Below are 24,593 nucleotides of genomic sequence, written 5' to 3' on the forward strand. Positions count from 1 at the left end.
TTTCTTCGCTGTAGAATAAACCCCAGCCAGAATGATATTTGTGCCAATACTTCTTTTTCTTTCAGATAATCCATTGTGTGGGATGAAATCTCTATTTCTGCAAATGTTTTAAGGATTAGAAATTCAGTCAGCACCAAGTTTTAAAAGTAGCTCTTCTGAAAAAAAGAGATAGGGCACAAACAGAGCTCTAAGTCTGGCTATCACTGAGCAGGAACTGTATGAGCAGAGGAGAATACAATCCAAGCAAATCTGAGTGACAGATCACTCAGTAAAACCTAACAATTACTGCAATAATAGACCAAAACATAGTGACTTAAATTAATCTCTACTGTAACTTCACTGACGTGAAGAGGCAGGCTGGCTGTGAAGTTGGCTCACCGTTCCCTGGACTTGCTGCAGAGGAGGGCATGGTGGGGTGAGCAGGAGGGACAAGGGGCATGCTATGTGCTCGACCGCTTCAGGCCACACCTCAATGACTGGGTTCGGTTTTGAGCCCCTCACTCCAAAAAGGCCATTGAATGACTCGAGGGTGGCTAGAGAAGGGCAACGGAGCTGGTGCAGGGTCTGGAGCACAGGTGTGATGGGGAGCGGCTGAGGGAACTGGGGGGGTTTAGTGTGGAGAAGAGGAGGCTGAGGGGAGACCTCATGGCCCTCTACAACTGCCTGACAGGAGGGTGCAGAGAGGGGGGATGAGTCTCTTGAGCCAAGGAACAAGCACCAGGACAAGAGGGAATGGCCTCAAGCTGCGCCAGGGCAGGGTCAGACTGGCTCTTAGGAAGGATTTCTTTGCAGAAGGGGTTGTTGGGCGTTGGAATGGGCTGCCCAGGGCAGGGGGGGAGTCCCCATCCCTGGAGGGGTTGAAGAGTCGGGTTGACCCAGCGCTGAGGGATCTGGTGGAGTTGAGAACAGTCAGTGTGAGGTTCATGGTTGGACTGGAGGATCTTCAAGGGCTTTTCCAACCTAGATCATTCTGTGATGATTCTGTGATTCTGTGGACCCATGCTCCTCACATCTGTCACAGGGTGGGGTGTCCTGGGCACAACTTCCTCTGCACCAGCTCTCTGCTTCCCACATATCTCACCAGCTGCATTTGGCACGGTAAAGTATTTTTATATGTGGGGCCTCGACTTTAATCAGTCAAAAAAATGACTGTAAAGCAACTTCTTCAAACCAAAACTGCACTTGTTCACTAAATTTCATGGAGAAAGGGTAAGAAAGTTCAGGTGACTGGCTCTCACCCCTTCTGGGCAACTTTTGATCAATTCCACTCAGCCCAAATACATTCTGTGTGCCCAGAGAAACAAAACAGACCTTTGTAGAATGCTCCTCTGCCTGGCCCTGGCAGTGGCCCTTCTGTGGCTGCTTTCTCCTCAACATGGTAGCCCAACGGTGGCATTCCCTTCATCCTGGGCTTAGACCTGGCCAGTGTAAGCATGGCTAGCTTAGCTGAGGCCATAAAGCAAGTCTCCTGCAAGTAATACCTTCTTTTCTATTTCCTCCGTGAGCCTTCATTTGGCTGCTTCTGCATCTTGTTTTCCTTCATACAAAGACGTTCTTTTCATAAGATCTGCTTTGAATTATGCACATGAACTCAGGCATAGTAGAAACTGTGATACACATGATGTTAAAAAATGTTCAGATATATATTTGGGGCATACATATATATGTGTATATAAATTATTTCACTTTTTACATAACAGACCTCGTAATTAACAAGGAAATTATTTACATTCTAGACAAATTTGTCTTCCTCTCAATTTTTGCTTGTTCAAAATAATTTAAAATATATTGTACAAAGATACTTGGATATCTTAACAGCTCTTCTTTCCTTGGCTTATTCCTGGACTTAAGCTCCTAAATCACTTGAGCACTTTATAAAACTCATTCACCCAAAATAAATAATCTTGAACAAAACCCACATTTTTTTAAAAAAGCCATTTTTTGAAGATGTTTCCAAGTGACTTTAATGTTCTACATTATATAAAACATAATAATTAAATGTCTTATTTAAAATATTCTTGTGTGCTATCATCTATTCATTCAATTGTTCAGCAGAGTTTTGAACAATCAAGCCTAAAAAATGAAGGCATGAATAGAATGATGTTGCAAATGCACCTACTTCTCTGTGGCCTTCATTATAATTGTCAAGAATAAAATTTACATAAATGGAGAATGATGTTTTTTGTTTTGTTTTTTTAATGTTCCAAGATGACTATTTTATCTGTGCAATGTAATCTCGGAAACAAGAGTAATTGAAAACATCAGAATACTATCAGAGTGAATATAGTATATCATACAAAAATGTTCATTTTGTACCTTTTATATTGTTGTAAAAGGAAACACTGAAATAATTGTCCACATAATTGTTTCTTTTACTGTTATTGAATTCCAAGAATATTAACAACGGAAAGGAAGGGCTGGTACTTCGCCTCCTCCTGACCTCTTCCTCTGTATACATTTGCAGATGATGAATATTGACAAAACTGTCATTAATCAAAAGAAATTCCATGTACCTACTGTCCCAACAAGCGATAGGGACTGTAGGGCATTATTGCCTGAGACTAGTGCGTGGAAGGAAAGTAGAGGTCTTGCCTTCATGGCTGTGGAAAAGAGCTTGTATTTGCACCTTCAGCATTCCAACTTCAGGAGAAAAATGAGAAGATCCAGAACATTTGACTCTTTTTTACGTCATGTTGTTTAACTGTGTGTCTTTTGGCAGAACAGAGGAACTAGTTCAAGGCTTAAAATGTTTCTAGCTGCATGATTCCCAAGTAAAATTATTTTTAATATTTTTCATAGCAAAAATAGATAGTAGTGCGGAATTTATTGAATGAAAGGCTCGTCCCGTTTCACTTTAAATTGCAAGAAAAGTTATTCATGAAGGACCCTTTTCAACATAGCACAGTTTGTATACGCCATCCACATTTTTGCCAAGGGTCTCACTTCTGGCATTGGTGGGCGCTGGGGCGTGCATCCACGTGAGCGGGGAAGGGCTGAGCGCTGCTCTGCCCCCGCCGGAGCCCAGCCCTGAGGGCCCCGTGATCCCCACCCTGAGCGCGGACGGGCTTCTTGCAAAGTCTTAGCGCAGTGCTGTGCATCAGTGGGGGACGCTCCTGGGGACGGGGCCGTCGGCCTCGTGGATAATGGTGAGCAGAGGGAACCCAACAGCCAAACCCAAGTCAGGTTCCCATGGAGATTTCTGGATTTTTAATAGTACCAGTGTAGAAAGATTAGAGAAGGAAGCAGCAGCCTTTGCTCCCTACAGATTTTCTGTAATAAAATGCAGTTCTAAAGGTATGCAGGATGCTTATGGCAGCTAGGAAGGGGCAATAAGGGAATGATTGATGCTTGAACCCTTAATACAAAGAGCCTGGAAACTGTTGAGTGGGGAACAGCAGATCTCAGAATTATGTTATGCTTCTGGCAAAGGAGCTGGCATAAGCTTTTTGGTTGATATCATCCCAGAAATTATTGTTTATCTTATCTAAAATAACCTGCTCTAATCTCAGCCCAGATCATCGCACCGATTTGGTGGTCCTCAACCTGTGAAAACGTCAGCTTCTCTAATCAAGTGAGACCATGAATTGCTCTCCCTTGAAGCCAGCCCTGTTACTGGTTTCCAGCCTCTTGTGTGGGCACAGGCAGTCAGTCTGCATCTCCTCTGCCAAGAAACAGTCAGTCTAGTACCTTCTGCTTTATATTTACAAAAATATTTTTTCATCCACTCTCCAATGTACTGCTGAAGTTTGGAGGTGTAGCATCTCACAGTGAAAACTGATGGTGTGGCTTCTCTGAAAACGTACCCCGCTCAGGAAGAGCCGGTCAGTTATAGATAATGTTTCAAATGTAACTTATCAACCTGGCATCATTCAACAAGTGATCGGGAACAATGAAGACAAACAAGATCCTCATGCGAGTCAATTCATACACCATGATATTTCTGTGAGAGAGTCGACTCGCAGCAGGATTAGTGGATAGGCTCCTGCTGAACGGGGAGATCTGAATTCCCCAGCTCTGTTGTTATTTTTATTCACAAGTTATAAGGGCAGCTGGTTTATATTCCACTGTGCAATTACTGCACAGACCTAGGAACAGCTTAACTTTCATCTTCATGAATTTGGAAAGGAAACAGTAATACAAAGAGCAGAAAACCCATAGCGGCATGAGTTTTCTAGCCTCAAACCTCTGTTGGTCTTGGATGCCGATGAAGTGCTTCTTATCGCTGCAGGAAAGATTTACTCTTGACTCAGATATCTAAATTTAGGCTGTCTGCACTGTAGATGTTTACGTGTGAGGTACGCTGCTCACCCTAGCGTAGACACCTATGTTTGGCCATCTTACACCCACGTAGCTCCACGGACTAGGAAGGTGTTCTTAAACTTGTAGCTCACAGCCTGGTGACACTGTTTGACAGGTTTGACAATCTCAGAAAAGGTGAGTGAGAAAGTGGCTGAGAGGTGACTTTGTCACTGCACAATTTTAAGATGAGCTCGGGCAAGTTTCCTCGGGTGGAAAATAAGGTCGTGAAAGGAAATACTTGTCCTTATTTCTGTTCCTAATAACTTCCCAGCTGTGACTCCAAACAAAATTCTGAAATTCCATGATCTAATTTAGTTTTCTTCACTTACAACATCTGTTTACTTTTTGCACCTCACTCCCCACCAAATCCTAAGTGCCGTGCCTTTCAACCCAAATGTCCAGCGTGAGGAAGTGCAAGAATGGAGCTTCCTCCGGCTACGAGAAATCATAAAAGACATCAAAGGCATCCCAGCAAGAAACACTGAGTAGACCCAGTGCCTCACCCTGGGATGAAGGGAGACGACAGGGTAGCATCATAGAGTAATAAGCCAGCAGATCAGGCAGGAATATTTCTTACAAATGGCACGAAATCAAGCCCAAGCGTGTTACCGCTGTATTTGCAGAATTTTCTTATCTGGAAAAAATCTAAGGGTTGGCTTGTGTATGTTGGTACCGCTACTGAAATTCAACCACCAACAGGATCTCACTGGCTTCCAGAAAGGGGGAAAGGATGGGCAGTGGTTAAGCTCTGACACGTCGTGGGTCCAACCTCTGCTGTGGTCTTGGGCAAGTAATGAAGCTTCAGCATTGATATTGCCAGTGGTATGAGGATGGAGTTATTTGACTGCAATAACAGGGAGTATCAGGATTTGAACTGAAATACCCAACTGCTACGATAACAGGCTGCCTGTAAGCACCCGGGAGAGGGAGGATAACCTGATTAGAGCAAATTGTGTAGGAGCTGCAGGTGCACAGCACCTCTCTGGACTTGCCGCTCTGCTAGGAGGCTGGAAATAAGACTTGCATATGCCTAAAGTTAGCATCTTGTAATGCAATTAGCAGCTGGCAGGAATGAGATGAAACACCCTGTGACTTGCCTTTTCTGCACAAACCAGTAGCCAGCCCTCTGTGGGCTAATACTGCGTCACAGGACAGTGGTTAAATCCAGTGTAAACATTAAATCCAATGTAAACATTTAAGCAATGTTTCCTAAAAAGCATGAAGATATTTGTCTTAAAAATGAGATCGAATTCCAAAGTCTTTTCTTGTCCTTAACTGGGCAAATTTGTGAGGGAAGATACCAAGAAAAGACTGTCACAAATAGAGAGTGAACTAGGGTTTGGCTTTTGTAGAATGTTTTCGTTTTAATAAAAAGTTAAATTTTGAACTAAGCTACCTGACATCAACCCTTTAACATGAGAGCTGAAGTATTACTGCAGCTTTAGGATATTTTAAATAAAGAGTCTCCTATTCTTTTTTAAAGATAAACTAGACAAATTTTTGGATGTACTTTAAGAGTTCTGTGTTGATAGCTAATGAGGAGTGGCTAATAGGGCCCTCCAGAATCTTAAAAAAGAGCAGTCATATTTAAGGTTGAAACCTATTCTAAATTTTCACAAGAAATAGGGTTATGATATGCTATTTTTTACAGATGTACTCAGCAGCACACAACGGGCTGAACTTTCTCATGTTCAGAAACAGTGATTTTGAGAGGCAGACTAAAAATCCAAATAAATTGCAATGTGTGATAGCTGCAGGCTGGGTTTAGTTTAAATTTGCTGTGGGTGTAGTCCTTAAGAAAAAACAGTGCTGTTGATCCATTAGAAAGAAATCAGTTCATAAACATGAGCGAAGCAGCAAGCACAGCACTTCTGAATGGGGGTTTTTCAAAAAAGCAAAGCGGAGGATGAGATCCGGGTTTGAACTCAAGTAATGCAACCGGGAAGGTTTCCCTGAGTGTATGCGACCACGGAGAACATGAACTGCCTGGGTTATTAACCTCAGAAAATCTCCCCATCCTCTGCTTTGGGTCTTTGGTGTACAGTGCGATGCCGTGTGCCGCCGCCAGTGATGGTTCTGCGCTCTCTTATTCTAGTGCCTGCTGCTTTTTCAAGCGGGTTCTTGCAACGTGCGTCTCCAGTAGGTACCCAGTTTCTCACAGCCAGGATCCGTAAGAGAAAAATCTTACTGCTATCAACAAAATCCCCGTGCTGATTGTAACGCTGATCGTTGTAGGCTTTCTTGTCTGTCACCCCGTGCAGCATCTGAATGCTGTTCTGCACCCTCTCTGGACTCAGTGCAGAAACCCTGAGACATGATTCTTCAGCATCTGCTGCTTTTCCGCAAGATCTCTGCTCACATTACCTTCTTCTTACATGTCATAACCCTCTAAGTTTGTTTTCCCGTAACCTTCGTTGCCGTAACTGTGTGTTGTCTTGCAAAACAGACAAACCTACAGCACCAGGCGACCCTGGCTCACCAAACCCCTGCCTGAAGAAGGTGTGTGTCACGCTCCAGGTCTGTGCACCGCATGATCTGAGATGTTGGTTAAAAGCTCTTGGTCGGTATCAGAACCAGTAGGATCAGGACGTTGGGTCTTTTGGTGTAAGCTGTCCTTCCTGAAAAAGAAAACATCCTTCACTTTTCTCCCATATCTCCATCACGATAAACCTGCTTAGACCTGTTCCCTCATGCCTCCCAGTCCTTTTGGGACCAAACCCGGGAGTTGGAGTCTGGGGGCAAGCGCATTTTATGGATAGTACATTTTATGTTGAACATTGAGCCCTGCAGCATAAACCAATTATACAGTCAAAAGCATTTAGACTGGCTCTTAGGAAGGATTTCTTTGCAGAAGGGGTTGTTGGGCGTTGGAATGGGCTGCCCAGGGCAGGGGGGGAGTCCCCATCCCTGGAGGGGTTGAAGAGTCGTGTTGACCCAGCGCTGAGGGATCTGGTGGAGTTGGGAACGGCCAGTGTGAGGTTCATGGTTGGACTGGAGGAGCTTCAAGGGCTTTTCCAACCCAGATGATTCTGAGATTCTGTATATCCACATAATTTACCTGAAGTTGTAATATTCATTAGGAACCTGTTGATTAATGATATTAGAACTTGGAAATTGTAGGAAACTTGTCCCTAGCTCAAAGTGTTGCAGTGAGGTGGCAGGAGAGGCCCTTCTGTCGGGTCTTCACCTGTGACTGGTTGGCAGGAAACGGGAAAGCACGGAGAGACCCGTGGAGGGAATGGGCAGAGTGGGTTGTAGTCAGAGCACACTGTCCCAGACCTATTGTTTCCTGGGGTGATAACCCTACAGCAGACTTGTAGTCAGCGCTTCCAGACACCCCGGCTAGAGTATCAGAGACACAGACATGTTTCTGCACTCTCTGGGCCACCTCCTACTCCTGAGACACCAGGATGGGCATTGACACACCATCTCCCTCCACCTCGTGCTCACTCTGAAGATCTGAAAATTGCCAACTCAGACCCTATTGATTGCAGTGTGTATATCATCTGCAGTGCAACGTTCTTTCGCTGCTTAATATGCATTAAATGTAAATAAATATCTTAAAATCGGTTTAAAGGAGTAATGGAAATGCATGAAGTTATCCCTAAAATATAATAACCTCCTGTTCCCCAGCAGGAACTCTAGGGCCTTGTTCAGATACATTGATTGTGTTGTCTGTAAAACTAGAGAGAGAGCTTAAAAGGTTGAAAAGAAATGAGGGATTAGGAAAAAAAAGCACTAGAGGGAGGAAACACAAAGCAAAACTGCATCTGGCTAGTGTAAATGAATAGGTTCTTGCATATTAAATGTCCTCATTGTTATTGTTAATATTAAGTCATAAGTGAAATATTTTAAATAAAAGCAATGATGCCCTACTGGATGATTTCAACAACTTTAACCTCCCGGCAAATATTTAATATCTCATCCTCACCCATGACTTTAATAGAGAACCTTTGGGTTCGGTGGGTGTGCACATTTCCGAGGGATCCTCAGGCTCCCCCATGACCCCTTTGGCACGTCCTTGAGATCAGCCTTACCCAAGGGAGCAGAATACATGCTACCTTTTGAGTCAGGGAAAGCTGCACGGATTTACACCAGCTGAGTAGCGAGTTCAGCTGCCCTAAAGCTTTCCTCTTGTTCTGCTCCTGCTCGGAAAGGGGCACGGCCACGTGCCCGTCACCCCAGAGAGGTGCAAGAGCGAAGAGATTCATAGGTTGAGACTTTACAGGGCTAGTCTGAAGCTGTAGATGGAACAGCTGATAATCTGAGCCTTAATATGAGTCAACAGCAAAAGCTAAGATGCCTCCAGCTGGCAATTCAAAGTACCCAAGGCTGGTTCTTGCTTGCAGTCACCCACCACGAGAAAGCATCTCCCTGCTGAGTACACAAAGATCCTGCAAATCAGTGGAGATGCCTGCCATCAGATGAGGTCGTTACCAGAATGTTACAGCTTTTGCATCCAAAAATGGAGACAGCCTGAAATGTCAGATGCCTCTAACTTTGTAATTGGTGGTTAAAGCCTGTTTGTCTCAAAGTAACGAGAGCATGGAGGCTGCAAAGTGGTCACATCTCCCGCTGGCTTCAGGGAAAGCTGCCGGGCTTTGCTGTTCCCCAGGATCGGGGCCAGAGCTTTCTGTCATAAATACTCCTAATGCTTCGAGATTTCACTTTGAATTGTGCTTTAGAAATTAAACAGTCATAATCGCCATTATTGTTCTATTTTTTTAGTAGATTAACAAAATTACTGGCCCGATTATTTTACCAGTTATACCCATTTAAGCTGTGCAAGACCTTTGGCTAGTCTGTAAACTAGGCCAGCTCAAACAGCAGAGCTACGCCAGTTTACACCATCATGAGGCCCAGCACGCTGGCTTCACTGGGAGTGCTCTTGGTTTACATCAGGAGAACAGAGCAGAGTCAAGCCGTGCTTTCCACTCCAAGCTTATTATTGCTGAATGACTTATCCTCTAAGTAGAAACAAGAAGCAATCTTGCTTTTTATTTCATCGCCAGGAAGCGTCAGAAACGCGAAGGGTCAGTGAAGGCAGAAGAGGATAAGGAGAAAAGCAGACTGTCTGAAGTAAAGATGTGTTTCTTGCATGAATAACTCCCTAACAATCTGCTGAAGGAGTGATTTTGTATCAGCCTGAAACCCCAAACCAGCATCATTTTAATTTGCCAAGCACCTGTGAAAGAATGCAGCTGCAAGACCATGGGAAAACAATGGGAACTGTGACAGTTCATTAATATAAACCAGCAACTAGATTTATTTGGAAAAGTCATTGATACAGAATTACACTGGAGGACACAGTGGCGTTCCTGAAGTATGCCAGCAAGCAGCTAACTAAGATTATAGATGTGTGTACATCATTTGAACTTGAATGGTTATTTGGTAACTGTTACAATTTATTGTGTATGTCAGACAGCAAAAGAAATGTATAAAGAGGAGTGATGGCTTCAGCATTTCCTTGTTTCTTTGTTTTTTATTCGGTACTCATTTTCATTTGTTTTCGTTGGGGTTTTTTGTTTTGGGGTTTTTTTTTTTCTTGTAGTTTGCTCTGGCTATTTTTTCCGGTGAAGCAAGAGTTTGGAAAGTGCAAGCGATATTTAAAACTGTGATATGCACAGATGGGAATGAAGGAACATCTTCATGTGAAAATTGTTCTCAGATACATTTGGATCTAAACGGATATGTCTCTCTACTAGGTGGAACATCCTGATTTTCATCAAGAAGGTGCTCGGCCAGCGCAGGAGTGGTGACGGTGGCAGACCTGAGGACAGATCCGTGCCCAGGAGACCTGTCCTGCCCAGGGTTTGGTGAGTTGTGGCGGGGCAGGAGGTGGGAGGTTGGTGCCAGGGAGCGCTGCCCTGCAGCACGGCTCCTCTCTGCCTCGCTCGGGTGCCACGGTGGTGGGAGCAGTGGGCACAAAGAGGAGATGGGTGCAGCTGGTGGATCCCAGCCAACGACCGCCCGTTCTCCCAGGCAGGAAGCATGGTGCTGGGGAGAATAACCCGTGGAAAGATATGTCCCACGGAAAAAATTTGTTCAGAATCGAGCCGTCGCGGTGGTTATCTGCTCATGGTGCTTTGCGCTGGAAAAGTTTGCTGCTTTTAATGAGTTTGCGGTATATCTCTAGCGTGTAGCGTGATTAAGAGTTTCTGTCACTGCAAACAGCAGTTACAAATTACAGGGTGGGCAATGATGTTCTAGGTAAATCCAAAACAATTTGCTTTGCATAGATTAGCAGCTACTAAAGAGATATGAGACTGTAGACATTAATCTATTAAAGATTTTCATGGGGTTGAGGGTGCAATGTTGAAGAGATGCTTTGCTGGCCGTTTCTGGAAACAGTAAAATGTCATGAGAGAATAAGGAGTAAAATGACATTCAGCTTTCAGATATTAACAGTTTTGGGGAAATCTCTGTGATTAGGTCAAGCCAAATAAGCAACCGAACACGTCCAGTCTAACTTGCTCAATTTTTTCTCTTTTTTTCTTGCTTTCCTCCTCTCTCCTCTGCTCCTCTATCTCTCCCTCTCTTATTTTCAAAACTGAATTTTCTGATTTCCAGATGCAACTGCAATATAAAGTAGAAATAAAACAAGGCAGTTAAATTGTTGAAGCCCATAATCTCTGCACATAAGCCCTAAGAAAAAGGGTGTATCATCCAACTCTATTTACCCGTTATGGGTCCCTGATGCTGTACTATCTGTAAATACAAGAGTAGCTCAGCTTATAAAATTTTTAAGCATAGGATATGCAAAGGAAGCTTGACAGTGTCTGTAGAGTCACTGGAAAAGCTTGTGGCATCGGTCAAAGACAGTTTATTTCTTAAAGATATAGAGCAGATTGAGGCTGCAAACATCTCACGGCCTACAGCTCCCACAGAGAAGACCATTTTTATCTCCACTATTCCCTTCGGTCTTCCTCACCTCAAGGGATTGTTTCCCCATAAACATGCCCTCTCAATGACCATTTACAGACCGGTCTTACCATCTCAGACCCTTTTTTAGACCTCCCTCTCACAGCAGAGGGCTTTCTGGGCTCTCCACACCTTCCACACACGGAGAGCAGTCCATCAGTGGAAGCAGATGCTGTTAGTTCCCTCCCCAAATCTTCACCTACACCAAAACTGCTGCTCCTCCCAACACGGAGTTACTCCTACCAGTCCATATGTAACTCCCTCCTCAGCCCTATTGTTCACCCCTGTGCCACAGAAAACTCTCTGCCAGTATAATATTCCTGAGAAATTTTTGTTTATTTGGAGGATGTCACAACCACAAGTATTTCTTCAGTGCGTAGGATGGAACTATGAAATAATTCTGTTATTTATTTGATGGCAGTAAAATGAGCAGCGGGTACATATGTGAAGTGGTACGGTGTGGCAGAGATGTTAGATGTTGAGAAGGGAGGAAGCATTTGAACGAGATCTGTTGCATACTGGTTGTACATGGTCAGTTTTGGACACACGTAGCTAGCACCTTCACTTTAAGATTTCCCCGTTTCCTTTCTATCCAGAATCTCCTGGGATTCACAGCAGCTCTTGGGGCTGAGGTGTAGACAACTCACCTTTCATCATGTATTTCACTTGCATAGCTGCTTTACTTTGGTTTCACTAAACTCTAAATTTTGGTGGTTTTGTTTTCCTCCTCTCATGGAATGGCTTTGCAATGCTTATCCTTAAGTAATAGTCAGTAAAGGCAAATTATCTTAAATCAAGCAAGGTTTATTTAATTTAGAAAATAGGAAATAGAGAGAAAATCAAACTAAATGAAATGAAAATGGAATAATTCATATCTAATCTAAGGTCTTGCTTAACAGAATGATTCTTTTAGTTATGCTCTTAGAGTTGAGCAGCAGTACTTATTACAAGTTAGGGGTCATTTGTCCCAAACCAACAATCTCTTTAGGCCCTGCACTCACAAAGTCTCAAGGAAATGGGACAACTCATGTCCATTTCTGCAGGATGTTTGCTTTCGCCGTAACAGGGGCTCCAGCTGAGCCCCTCTTTCTGCAGTTACCCTTAACCTCTTTGCATCTCTCATTGGTGCACCCGCTCGCGTATCTGTATTTTTTTATAAGCACATGGATATCAGATAGTGCCAGGTTAGACTTTTCTACCACATATAGACAATATATTCCTCAATTTATTCACCCTTTAATTATCTTAGGCTGCCTTTTTATTAATATGCAATACACCACTGTACCCCACATTAATGAAGCTTATTATAGGATCCTGATAGAAAGCTTTCCAACTTCCTTCCAATTAACATGCAGTGCTTCAGAGGAATCCTCTGAATATGGGTAGGTGTTTGGCAATTGCACACAACCTTTTTTTTCAGGCAACTTCACTTAAGATGTCCTTGTTAGATTAAAGACTCCTCAAATGCTGATTACCCCCTCCGGTTGGTTTCTTCATTGTTTTCCAGACAGAGGAGTTGCTTTCATATATTTTGTTTAGGTTACGACTTAAAAGTATCATCTTGGTTTAACACTTTCAATTTATGTTAGACAAGCTAGTTTTAGATTGTCACATGTAAACCAGTGATTCTTAATTAGGTGCATAACTAGGCTGCAGGCAAAAAAATGTAGGTAGTTGTGTAGTAGGTGAGAATTATGTCCTGGTGGAGGCTGTGCTGTGCCTCTCAGGGAAGGAGAAGGGGGCAACAGGCAGGACTTTGTATTTACACAGAGAACAAATCAGAATGGATAATTATTTCTTCTTCTCAAACTTCATGCCCTTAATTTGAAGTGGTAGAACAGATCTGATTTTGAATGGTCAGGCATTATTAGTAACCCAAGTAAGAATTTTGGGAGCTGTAATCATCTCCAAGTAAGTTGTAACAAACCTGGAGGTTTAGAGGACATACCATTTAATCCTCACCATGCACACAAGGATTCTCATCTTCCAGGAGCGGGGAGGAAACCTGCCTCCAAAACTAGAAATAAAAAACATTGAGAAAACTTTGGTGATTCCCTGCCTTCTTGAAAAGGCCACGTCCAAGCTCTGTACTAACTGCGACTGTGAAAGATCGCTGGAGAAAATGGAAGCTCACACATCAAATGAGCGTTAGGAAAGCTGCTTTCCAGCGAGAGCAAACCTGCCATCCTGCGCGATGAATCCTGGCACGTTTGGTTCCACAACAAAGGAGAACATTTACATCGGTGCAGCTGCAGCGTTTCACCTGCTGCTGAGCTGCTTTCTGTGTGCACTTCAGAAAGCCTCGCCTGAGAGTCAGAGCAGTAAATGGAGGAAAGTCATCACCGTGACAGTGCTGGGTTCTAACACCCACGCGCCGCACAGCTTGGGAGAGCCCAGAGGTGTCGAGCATACCCCCAGGCCTAGAAGTGCTTGTGCATTTACCACAACCACGTAACAAAATTTTAGAACACAATATCCCACGTAAAGACTCGGGTTTTTTGTAGCAATTCCCCCTGCAAATAATACACAGTGTTTGTTTATGATCTACCCCGCCGTGGTGTCCTTAGTGCCACGTAAGTCCATGTCTAACCCCAGGTCCCCCCGGGTGCCCCCGCTGGCACGTCGAGGAGGAAACCTTGAACACAGCCCGTGATCGTGGGCATTCTCCTGGGTGCGGCAGCTGCCCTGACCTTGAAACCTCTCCCATGCGGAGCACTCGAGGCAGCGAGTACCAGTCCCAGCAAATTTTATGGCATAGCCTGTATCAGCTTGCACTAAAGCCGCGCCCATTTGCTCCATGTCCCCGCTCAGGGAAAGCCTCTTTGCAAGCTTCCCGGGATGAGGCACAAGAGGAAAACGCTCAGCCTGTGCTGCCACTGCATTGTCATGTGTCTGTCTGTCCGTCCGTCCGCTGGGGAGGGTGGAGCTCTCCTCCGGCCAGCATGGCTGTCAGCCTCCGCTCACTGTATCAGCACAGCAGGACTGCAGCTGGACCGAGAACACCAGGACTAGACAATCGCGCCCTAGAATAAATCCAGTTCTAGAAAGTCCCTCATCGCTCAGTCCGTAGCAGCATGTGGAGCCCCGTTAAGAAGCCAGCTCGCTCCCCACCGAGGTGTAGACCTGCCCCCCAAGACCTCAGCGCCAAGCGCGCCATCGGGCCGCTCCTTGTGCGAGGACTGTGTTGCAGACACCTCAGGAACAGGGCACACTGGCCTAAGGGTGGCCAGGAGTCTAGGGAGCTTCCTTTGCTCCCAAGGTTGCCCTAATCCAGGCTCAGCATCTAGAGAAAGGCTCAGTCGTGCCGTAGCTACCGAGAGCTGTAGCCATCGAGTTATTTACGCCACTGCATTCTTGGCTGCAGCTCCTGTTAGAGCTTCTCTTGTAACCATGCTGACTTCTCAGGCCAATACGTGTCCAAACACTCCCCTCCTTTATGGTAGGAAAGCTCGCCAGTTTGAACTCAACTGATTTTGTGGCTGCTCAGAGCTCCCTGCATAATAATTTAGACATTTGTGTGCGATGCGGTGGTCTGGAAGAACTGTGTGATATCTGCAGTGGAAAGACTTGCTGGGAGTGTCTGCAGAACAGAGAGTGCGATCCTCCAGTGGTGTAAATTGCTTGATTTCCTTTGAATTCAGTATAGATTTAATCTGTTGAGAGTCTGACTTAAGATGCACAACTCATATGGCTCCCTCAGCGAGCAAAATATTAGATAAATAAATTATAACAATATATTCCTGTAGGATTATTCTGCATCCAATTCTAGGATTATTACCAAGAAGTAATAATTAGTGCAATGGCATCATCATACTAATTTGTGTTGTTCTTACTTTCCTACACAAATAAATTCAGCCTTGGTCCTAGAGAGCTCACTGCAGGAGGTTTTGCTTGGGCAAAGATCAGTGCCCGCTCTCACGTTGGAAGTGTGTAAATGCCCCGGCTGACCCGGAGGAGTTGGTTTTAGTAAGATTTCTTACAAGCTCAGGAGTGACTGCGGGCGGTGTTGGCTGGATCTAGTAGATACACACTGATAAAAGATGACACAGGGGAACTCAAGAGATAGTGCTGACTCGTTCTTTCGTTGGCCTCACAAATTGCAGTCTGATGGAGCAGATAGAGGACGGCGTTGCTCTGTAGGCTGCAGAATGAAGAACCAAACTGAGAAAAAGCCTGGCTAGAGGAGCAGCCGAAGGGAGCTAAAAGCTGTGGGAGAGTAGCTACGAGTAGCAGAGCAGCTACGAGTAGCAGAGCAGCTGTAGCTCTGCATCCGGAGCGGCGTAGCACGGCACAGTGCTCGGGCTGCTGAAGCCGTCCTCTCCACCTGGCTTCTGGCTCCCAGGTGGGGATGCCTGCAGAGAGCACTCTGGCCCCGACAGGCTGTGTCAAAAGCCATGGATGTACTCCTGGGTAAAAAAAACCTGTGAGGATTGGGGGAGTTAGTGATAAGCTGCAGAGGAAAAAGCACCAAATCTTGACAGCCACTCGCAGGTAGTCCGTCAGAGTAACAGCGCAACGGGGGTGTCACGCAGATACGTTGTACAGCAATATTAAGAATTTAACATCTATTCGAAGTGTTGTCTAAAAACAAGAAATAAATTAATATCTGACCAGAAAGGATATTTCTGAAGGTTTGAGGCAGGCTGGAGCTAGTAAGCACCAAACCTGTTTTTAGTGACAATAATAAATCATTAACAAGAATAAAGTTCTTGGCAGATACCTGAACACATTTAGGCACTTTATTAAAAATATTTAATAATGTTACTTAAGACCATCCTGTGACCAAATTCTATGGGTGTGCAAAAGCTGGGTGGGGAGAGCTAAAGGAGCCATTCTCCACCTTTGGGCTCCCATCCCGAGTGCTTCTTCTCCTGAAGTGGGGGGATGTGAGGAACACCCTGGTCTCACCTCTTTTCCCAGTAGCTGGGGGGGCTGGTGAGGTGAGTCACCTGTATGCCCTCGAGATGTGACTTAGGCACATGGTTGAGTGCAGAATTTTTACCAGTCCGCCCCAGCTCTTGGTTAGGAGATGGGGAAAAACACTTCCTGGTGCCATGTTAAGAGACCCAGCCTTGCCTGTGCCAAAGAAGTGTGTCCAGAGAAGGGCAACGGAGCTGGTGCAGGGTCTGGAGCACAGGTGTGATGGGGAGCGGCTGAGGGAACTGGGGGGGTTTAGTGTGGAGAAGAGGAGGCTGAGGGGAGACCTCATGGCCCTCTCCAACTCCCTGAAAGGAGGGTGCAGAGAGGGGGGATGAATCTCTTGAGCCAAGGAACCAGCGGCAGGCCAAGAGGGAATGGCCTCAAGCTGCGCCAGGGCAGGGTCAGACTGGCTCTTAGGAAGGATTTCTTTGCAGAAGGGGTTGTTGGGCGTTGGAATGGGCTGCCCAGGGCAGGGGGGGAGTCCCCATCCCTGGAGGGGTTGAAGAGTCGGGTTGACCCCGCGCTGAGGGATCTGGTGGAGTTGGGAACGGTCAGTGTGAGGTTCATGGTGGGACTGGAGGAGCTTCAGGGGCTTTTCCAACCCAGATGATTCTGTGATTCTGTGAAAGCCCACAGCCAACATTTTTGGTATTTTGCCCAGACCTGAGACTCAAAACTTTAGGTCCCATTTCCAGCCCAACAATTCTCGAGTTGCACTTTGTACCTGTCGCTGAGATGGGGACGTTACTGACTTACCCTTTGCGTGGCTGGAGGCACCTGCCCCAAGTTGACAGGTGCCCTCAGCGTGCCAAGGGAGGAGGTGTGAACGCAGCCCTGTTCCCCATGAGCTGCCAGCGAGCCCCGGGTGCCCCGTCCCGGATGCCTGCACCTTTCCGCTGGCATACAGCACCTCAGTTATCTGCATGGCCCACGAAGGACGAGGCTCCGTCCCTCGCAGCCTGGGCTACAGTTCCTGTTATCTTTCAAGAGGCAGGTTTTGTTCCCCTTCCCCCAGTTTTCACGCAGACGCTTTCAAGAATTCAGAATTATTCCTTTGCCGGTTAAACAGTAACAATAAGAGCCTTTCAAGGTTAGCAACACAATTTGTGAAAATGAGCAAACTATTGGGAAGGCTTCACTCCGCTGTCTAAATTAATAAGACTTAGTATCAGCAGGTCACATCTTGCTTTCAGTGAATCAGTAGTTATTTTGCCATTGACTTTGCAAGAAGTAGGATTAGGTCTGTACTTGCTATTTAAAATAAACAAAACTATATATTAAATGAGACTTCCACTGCTGCAGAATGTTGCGGGAAAGTAAAACCGATACCGTTAAATTACAGATAAAGGGGGAGAGTCCAAAATTCCCAAAATGTTCTCTTTTTCTTTTTTAACGACTGTCATTATATTTTGATGTGTTTAATAATACAGCAGAGGTTAAATGAAACATGAAAAAGGGATGTACATTAAAATTGAGATAACTCTTCCTTCAGTGAAGTGGAACCCAGCAGATGTAGCTGCACACTGTAATTGCTGCCTGTTTCCTGTCAGTCTGATTAAGTTGCATTGTCCCTGCTCCAAGTGTAAGAATCAGTGGCTTCCCATAGGGCACAGCATGGGACAACGGGCTTATGCAGTCAAATGACTATGTGCACCTCCTGCTTGTCCTGTTAATAGTATAGACAGACAATATACATTGATGACTTATAAAATCAATAGGCTGTGTAGTGTGGTGGAGACACGGCGCCTTTCATCTTAGCGGCACTCCACTCAAGGGCCGGGATTTTTCGGTGGAGTTAAATTCCACAGTTCAGGAGGCCAAATAACCCCAGCGCCCGGCTGCTCGGGCTTCATTTTGTTTCTCGGGAGTGATTATGCACCTTCTAGTGTTGTTCTTTTACTCGTCTCAAAATATAGCATTGTTCATTCTGTTCACAGTTATTCATGTTTTCCTTTCTGTAATAAATCCCTACTTACAGGATTAAACTGCTAATGGTAAAATCCAGTACCTATCTGGGGAACGCGAGGCCAGATTCCCAGCTGCTATAAATTGCAGTAGATCCACTGAAGCCAGTGGGGTTACTCTGATTTACAACAGCTGTTGGACTTGCCTGAGAGGTCCATAAAGTGATATTTTGTTTTTATTCCATTCAGAAAGAATGCGATGTGCCTCATTCAGCAGAGCATTGCCCTACTTTTGTCCCGGCGTAATTCTGCTGCTGTCTGTGACGTTACATCAGTGCAAAGCTTCAGTAGCGTAGAGGTGAGGCAGGGCTGTTGCTTATAATTATTAACTGGTTTTTACAAGTGGCCTCCAATTACTTACTGCTAAATGGCGTACGCAGCGGCGTGTTTGCGTGTCTGCATTTAACTGGGGGAGCAAAACCGTGCTTCAGCGCGGGAGGAAAGTCAGGTTGTGCTCAAAGGCGAGGAGGTGACACCCAGCAGGGCAGTACCCCCTCCTGAGGCACCCGCCGGAAGCCTGAACCCCAATTTAGATGAAGATTCAGAGCTTTGGAGAGAAGGGGACCAAGGTACCGGGTAGGGAACCGCCAAGTACCGCCGGCAGGGAAACGCCAGCACTGCGGGCTGGTGCGAGCAGGACACGTCTGGGGGGGGCCCTGGCGTGACTCTCCCAGGCCAAGGGGAGCACCCAGGGGAATACCTCACTCTGGGAGAATTTTTGGTGGCTGAGCAACTTGAACGCTTCGCGTAGTGAGTCACCAGATGAGCTTAGTTGCCTTCACGGTTAGCAACAACTGGGCGGGAGGGCTGTGGGTCTGATTTGGGATTTAGGCATCTATCCCGTTTAAAGTCCCGTTTTGGCTCTTTAATCCCTAGTTGGATCTGGGACCTTGCTTTCTAAAAATGGAAATTAATATTAGAAGTCATTCCTTAACACATGTTTATTTTCCAATTTATAGAATGTACCTATTACACTCTCCAGACACATGTGCTTGATTATAATGATTATCATATGTATTTCTAAGGCACTCATCACCATAATATCAAATGTCATTATAGAAATTATGAAAGAGCATCAGCATTTCTTCCAAGGAAGAAGCCAGTTTCCTCTTTTCCCACCACATTAGTGAAATCACAGAAATTAAGCTGACTTTATGCCACTTTTGTTTCAGCTCAAGACAAAACAGCCAAATCCCCAGTGCAATGTGCAATGTGCACCTGAAGCCAAGCCCTCTGCAAAACTCAGTGTGAAAACACCCATCGCTGTGTGGAGAAGCGCGCGGCTGTCCACCGAGTCCTGCTTTCTGCCCCCCTCACCCCCGCCAACTCCTGCACCCGCAGCTGATCGTGTTTTTCGGCAGGAGGGTGCAGGAGCTGGATGATCGGGAAAGCACAAGGACAAGGAAATCCTGAGCTCAGCTGTTGTGGTTACAGACGAGAATCCTGGCTGCTGCTCCCAGGGGCGTTTCTTTTTTTCTAATACAAAGATTTCTCAATGAAAATTATAAAGAACTTCTGGAGCAAAATCCAACTTAAAGACTTGGCGTAGGGCAGGAAGAAAGCAAGGTGCCAGTATATTTTCTCACTTGACACTGTATGCGTCTTCCTAGAGGTGGGGGATACAGATCTGGGTTGGTTTAGAAGAGCCAAGATTTTTTATTTCATTCCTTATTTATTTTATTTAAGCTACAGCAGAAGAGGGAAACAGCTGTAAATGACACGGACGTCTCCCTGTTCCAGGAGCCCTGTCTGGTCGGTCGGGAGGACCCGTGTAGCGTTTCAAGCCCATGTGTGTCCGGGAGCAGGGAGAGGGGGGCTGCCCTGACAGGCTGCTGCCATGGGTATTCTCCAGTATTACCTGGTTTTGTCCTTAAGGAATAAAAAAACTGCATTGTATGGTTTGTTCTTTTGGAATGGCATCACCTGCCCAAATCTCAAGGTTTGCAACTCAGCTTCCCGCAGTTCGTAGGGATTTAAGGTCTTGGCTTTGGCCACAACAAAGCGGAAGAACCCCTTGAAATCCAGGCTGCCATGTCGGGTCCCTGTGACGTGGGGGGGAAGCAGCAGGGAGTGTGGGGGCTGCATTTGGATTGCCGACTTTGACTAAAACCTTTTTTTTTTTTTTTTTTTCTGCTTTGCGCCATTTACGTGATTATTTTTGTGCTTCATATGCTCAAAAATCCCTGGGAAAAAAAAAATAATTCTTTTTTCATTTTTGCTTTGCAAGTCACTTTGTAAAGCACCACTTTGGTGTCTTTAGAGGGCTTTAAACCCACCTGTTTCCTCTGTAAAGCGCAGATGAGGAAACAGGCGTGAGCGGCCAGCCCAGCATAGACCTTCGGATTCAGGAACGTTAAGTGAAACTAAATATATTGGTCCCACATCTGGGAAGAGTTTTTTAAGAAGGATTTTCACTCCGAAAGCAAAAGATTTATTTTGCTCATAGAAAGATAGAAGGAACCCAGAGAAGCGAGCGTTCCTCCTGCTCTGGCAGCGGCTGCTCGCTGCGGCGCTCTGCCTCCCTGCCTCCAGATCGTGCCAGCAGTGCTCGGGGGAAGGAGTTACCTTGAAAAAGAAGGGACCAAAACCAGGAGGCAAATGAACTGACAGGGCTCCACATCGCCGCCTGCTCCCTCCTATCTCGACGTGCTAATGTGGACACTTGAACGCTTCTAAGGTCACTTGGATAATCTAATACTACTCAGGATGATATCTAGCTCAGGCAGGAACTCTTATAAGGATTTAAACAACATCTATCTTCATTATTTTACACCCTCATGTCTGTATGATTGATTCACGCTAAATTTTGTTTAATTGCTCAGAAGGTCTTAAGGACTGACATTTGGAGAGAGCCAAATGGGATGTCTGAGCTCCCCCTGCTGCTCTGCCGCACGCAGCCCGGGCACCCAGAGCCCCGCCGCCACCCGCTCTGCGCGGCGGCAAAAACCAGAATAAAAACAACCAGCTGTTTGCCAGGTGGAGGAGAACCAGCAAAGGCTGGCTGCTTTCTGGTAGGGTATCGTGGAGACTGGGGAGCCCCGTCTCGGCGATGGGAGAAATGCTGAAGCGCCGCTTGCACGGGTGCAAGCTTTTAGTTCACGTGTGTACGTGAGGCTGTTTGGACGGCGGGCAGGCCGGCGGTGAAGGAACTGATTCCCCAGTGGGTACAACACCCATCTCGGTGGTACGGAGCTCCTGGGGATGCAGCTGGGGCAGGATGAGGCCCTCACACCACCCAACTAATTAAAGACAAAGAGCTCATGCACTCAGGGTGCTACCGATGCCATCCTGGTAGCAGGAAACCGTGTGCTTGAATGGCATTTAGGTGCTTCAAGGCAAGACAACAATCTGCAGAACTTTGTCTCTCCTGCTCAAACCCAAAAGACGTAGTAGTCACCTCACTTTGGGTTTTAGGCACCCATAAGGGGGGCTTTGGGTCCCTAAAACCCCAAGCGAGGAGACCACCAGCTCTCCTTTGTCCTGTACCTGGGCAGCAGCGGCCCTGGGGCTTGTCTGGGTGGTCAAGGTCGTCCACGTTCAGTTCTGTGGTCTGTGATGTAGGTGACACCCTGAAGAAGCTCGGGCCGGGTGCTGACCCACCTAACGCACCCAGAACACTGGCCACAGCACTTTTCTTTTGTACGCTTATGCTTCCCTAGATCAAAGGGGGTCAAATGATATTATATTTCCAGGGCAGAAACTCAGCTTTCCAATTCTTCATCCTCTGCACAAACCCGTGTTTGTTTTTGTTTTAATCCCCTGCATGCTTGAAAACGATAGTTGTTGTTATTATTTTTGAACTAGTATTATATTTTTCTGAACAGATGTGCTTGAGCTGTCTGGCAAGTGTTTCAGGGATTTTTATTTTTGTTCTGTTTCATAGTTTAACTTCAGTTAAAACAGCTGGATGTTTTAACTGTGGATGGGCACTGCTTATAATGCAAGAAATACTAGTAAGAAAAATACTAAAATAATTTAAACTATTTTTAAAATTTAAATAAGTTCTGGAAGGTTTTATTTGAAATGTGAGTCCTATTAACCTATCACTAAATGTAGCCTCAAGAAATTCACACGTGTTTGACTTGACAGGTAGTTTATTTTTCTTTTTATTGTTTACTCAGGCTCTGGTCCAGGAAAAGGTATATGAGCACTTGACTTACTGCAAGCAGTGAAAGGTTTCATTAATTTTTAGGGAATGAATTTCATGTTTAGAATAAGTACATCCTTGAGCAGGTTTGAGAAATGAGGGCTCTTTGTGCTGAGCAGCGTCCAGAGCAGAGCGTGCGAGGACGCACCACCTCGCCGTGACCTCCACCCGCGCTCTTACCTCTGAACTCACCTCCCCTGGAAAGAAAACGTGTTATGATCGGTGTTGCATTTCCAGGACAGGTAGAGCCTGTCAGTTCTCGAATAGATAGAAGGTGAGGTTAACCTCGTGCTGACAAGCAAGCTGCCTCCTCTTCCTCACCACGCAGAAGGCTCAGCGATGGGCAGCTCTCACCAGCCACACCAGCCCTGCTGGGGCTGCCGTGTCCTGTGCCGTTACAGCGCAGCCAGAGCCCAGCAATCTGGGCATGGGGACGCTGGCCTTGGAGCTCTTGTCCAGAGTGTGCTGTTGAAGTCAGCCTTCCAGCCGTACTGTGCGTGTCGCGCACCGCGAGTAGCACTGCTCGGTGACCTTGGAGTGTGGAAACATGATTCTTGGGATGTAAATGAAACATGTGACCCAGGAGCACTGCTAACACACTCCCGTCCCTCGTGGGCATTTGGTTCATACTCCTGTATTAGAGATATATATATCACAGAATCATCTGGGTTGGAAAAGCCCTTAAAGATCGTCCAGTCCAACCATGAACTTCACACTGACCGTTCCCAACTCCACCAGATCCCTCAGCGCTGGGTCAACCCGACTCTTCAACCCCTCCAGGGATGGGGACTCCCCCCCTGCCCTGGGCAGCCCATTCCAACGCCCAACAACCCCTTCTGCAAAGAAATCCTTCCTAAGAGCCAGTCTGACCCTGCCCTGGCGCAGCTTGAGGCCATTCCCTCTTGGCCTGGTGCTTGTTCCTTGGCTCAAGAGACTCATCCCCCCTCTCTGCACCCTCCTTTCAGGGAGTTGGAGAGGGCCATGAGGTCTCCCCTCAGCCTCCTCTTCTCCACACTAAACCCCCCCAGTTCCCTCAGCCGCTCCCCATCAGACCTGTGCTCCAGACCCTGCACCAGCTCCGTTGCCCTTCTCTGGACACGCTCGAGTCATTCAATGGCCTTTTTGGAGTGAGGGGCCCAAAACTGAACCCACTCATCGAGGGGCGGCCTCACCAGTGCCGAGTCCAGGGGTAAGATCCCTTCCCTGTCCCTGCTGGCCATACTATTGCTGATACAAGCCAGGATACCATTGGCCTTCTTGGCCACCTGGGCACAATATAATAGTGATATATAATATATATAGATACATAATAGTGATAGGTCTAGTATATACTATATACAGACATATACATGTATATATGTATGTATGATGCGTAGATATTGGATCCCCAGCACCGTTTCTTTTGCTCTTTGGATCTGACGCTGCATTACATTCTTCTTATCTTATTCTTATTTAGTAGCTGTAGCCTCAAAATACTAAAGCAGAGTCGTGGCAACCTTAACCTGCCGTGAATCGTGGCAGCCCTCACTGGAAGGACCGCCGTGGCATGTCGGGGCAGTGTAGCACCACAGAGGTGTGCAGCAGCATCTCCAGCAGCAGCCACAGCAAGATGGCAACTTCTGCTATTGCTTTGGTTTTTTTTTTTCTTGGTTGGTGCCAATGGGTAAAGCTCTGGCCCAGCCCTGGCCCCACCTCCGTGCTTCCCCTCATGAGGAATGTGATCAGGTGTCCTTTGTGATTAAATTCAGCAAATCGGGGCAGTTCCTTAGGGTGTGAGGTGCCATGAAACATCCATGCAACACCAACCAACTCCTCCATCATTTGGCAACGACAGCTGAGGCGTTTCTCAAGCTGTGTAATTCTCAACCTATTTCTTTGCTGTAGAGAGAGCCGGATGAGTCTCACACCTCCGGCAGCGCTGTACGTGTGCTTGGATAAGGTTAGCCCTAGTTTTCATAGGTGTAAGTAGGGCAACCGAGTGGGGCCTGGCCTGGCACTACTAACAGCCCCAGAGGACATAGAAATGATTGGAAAACATTGTGCTACAACAAGAAGGAGAAAGAGAGAGGGGTCTGGGAGGAGGACAGGCGGTTGCAAAGGCAGGGAAAAATGATTTTTTTCTTTTGCTCCAGGGTCTGGAACAACACTCAGTTGCCCTGGATGGAGGTGAGGGGAGAGGGAAGCGAAAGGTGGAAATAAGTCCATATTTGTGCCAACGGATGAATAGATAGAGAGAAAGCCACAGCAGAAAGCAGTATTGCAAGGCAAATATGCTACAGGCTCTCGACATTAACTAGTCATTATTTACACACTCAAATATCTATGATCCGGTGCATGGACAC

This window comes from Strix uralensis, chromosome Z, assembly GCF_047716275.1.
Source record: "Strix uralensis isolate ZFMK-TIS-50842 chromosome Z, bStrUra1, whole genome shotgun sequence".
In the NCBI taxonomy this organism is placed as follows: Eukaryota; Metazoa; Chordata; class Aves; order Strigiformes; family Strigidae; genus Strix; species Strix uralensis.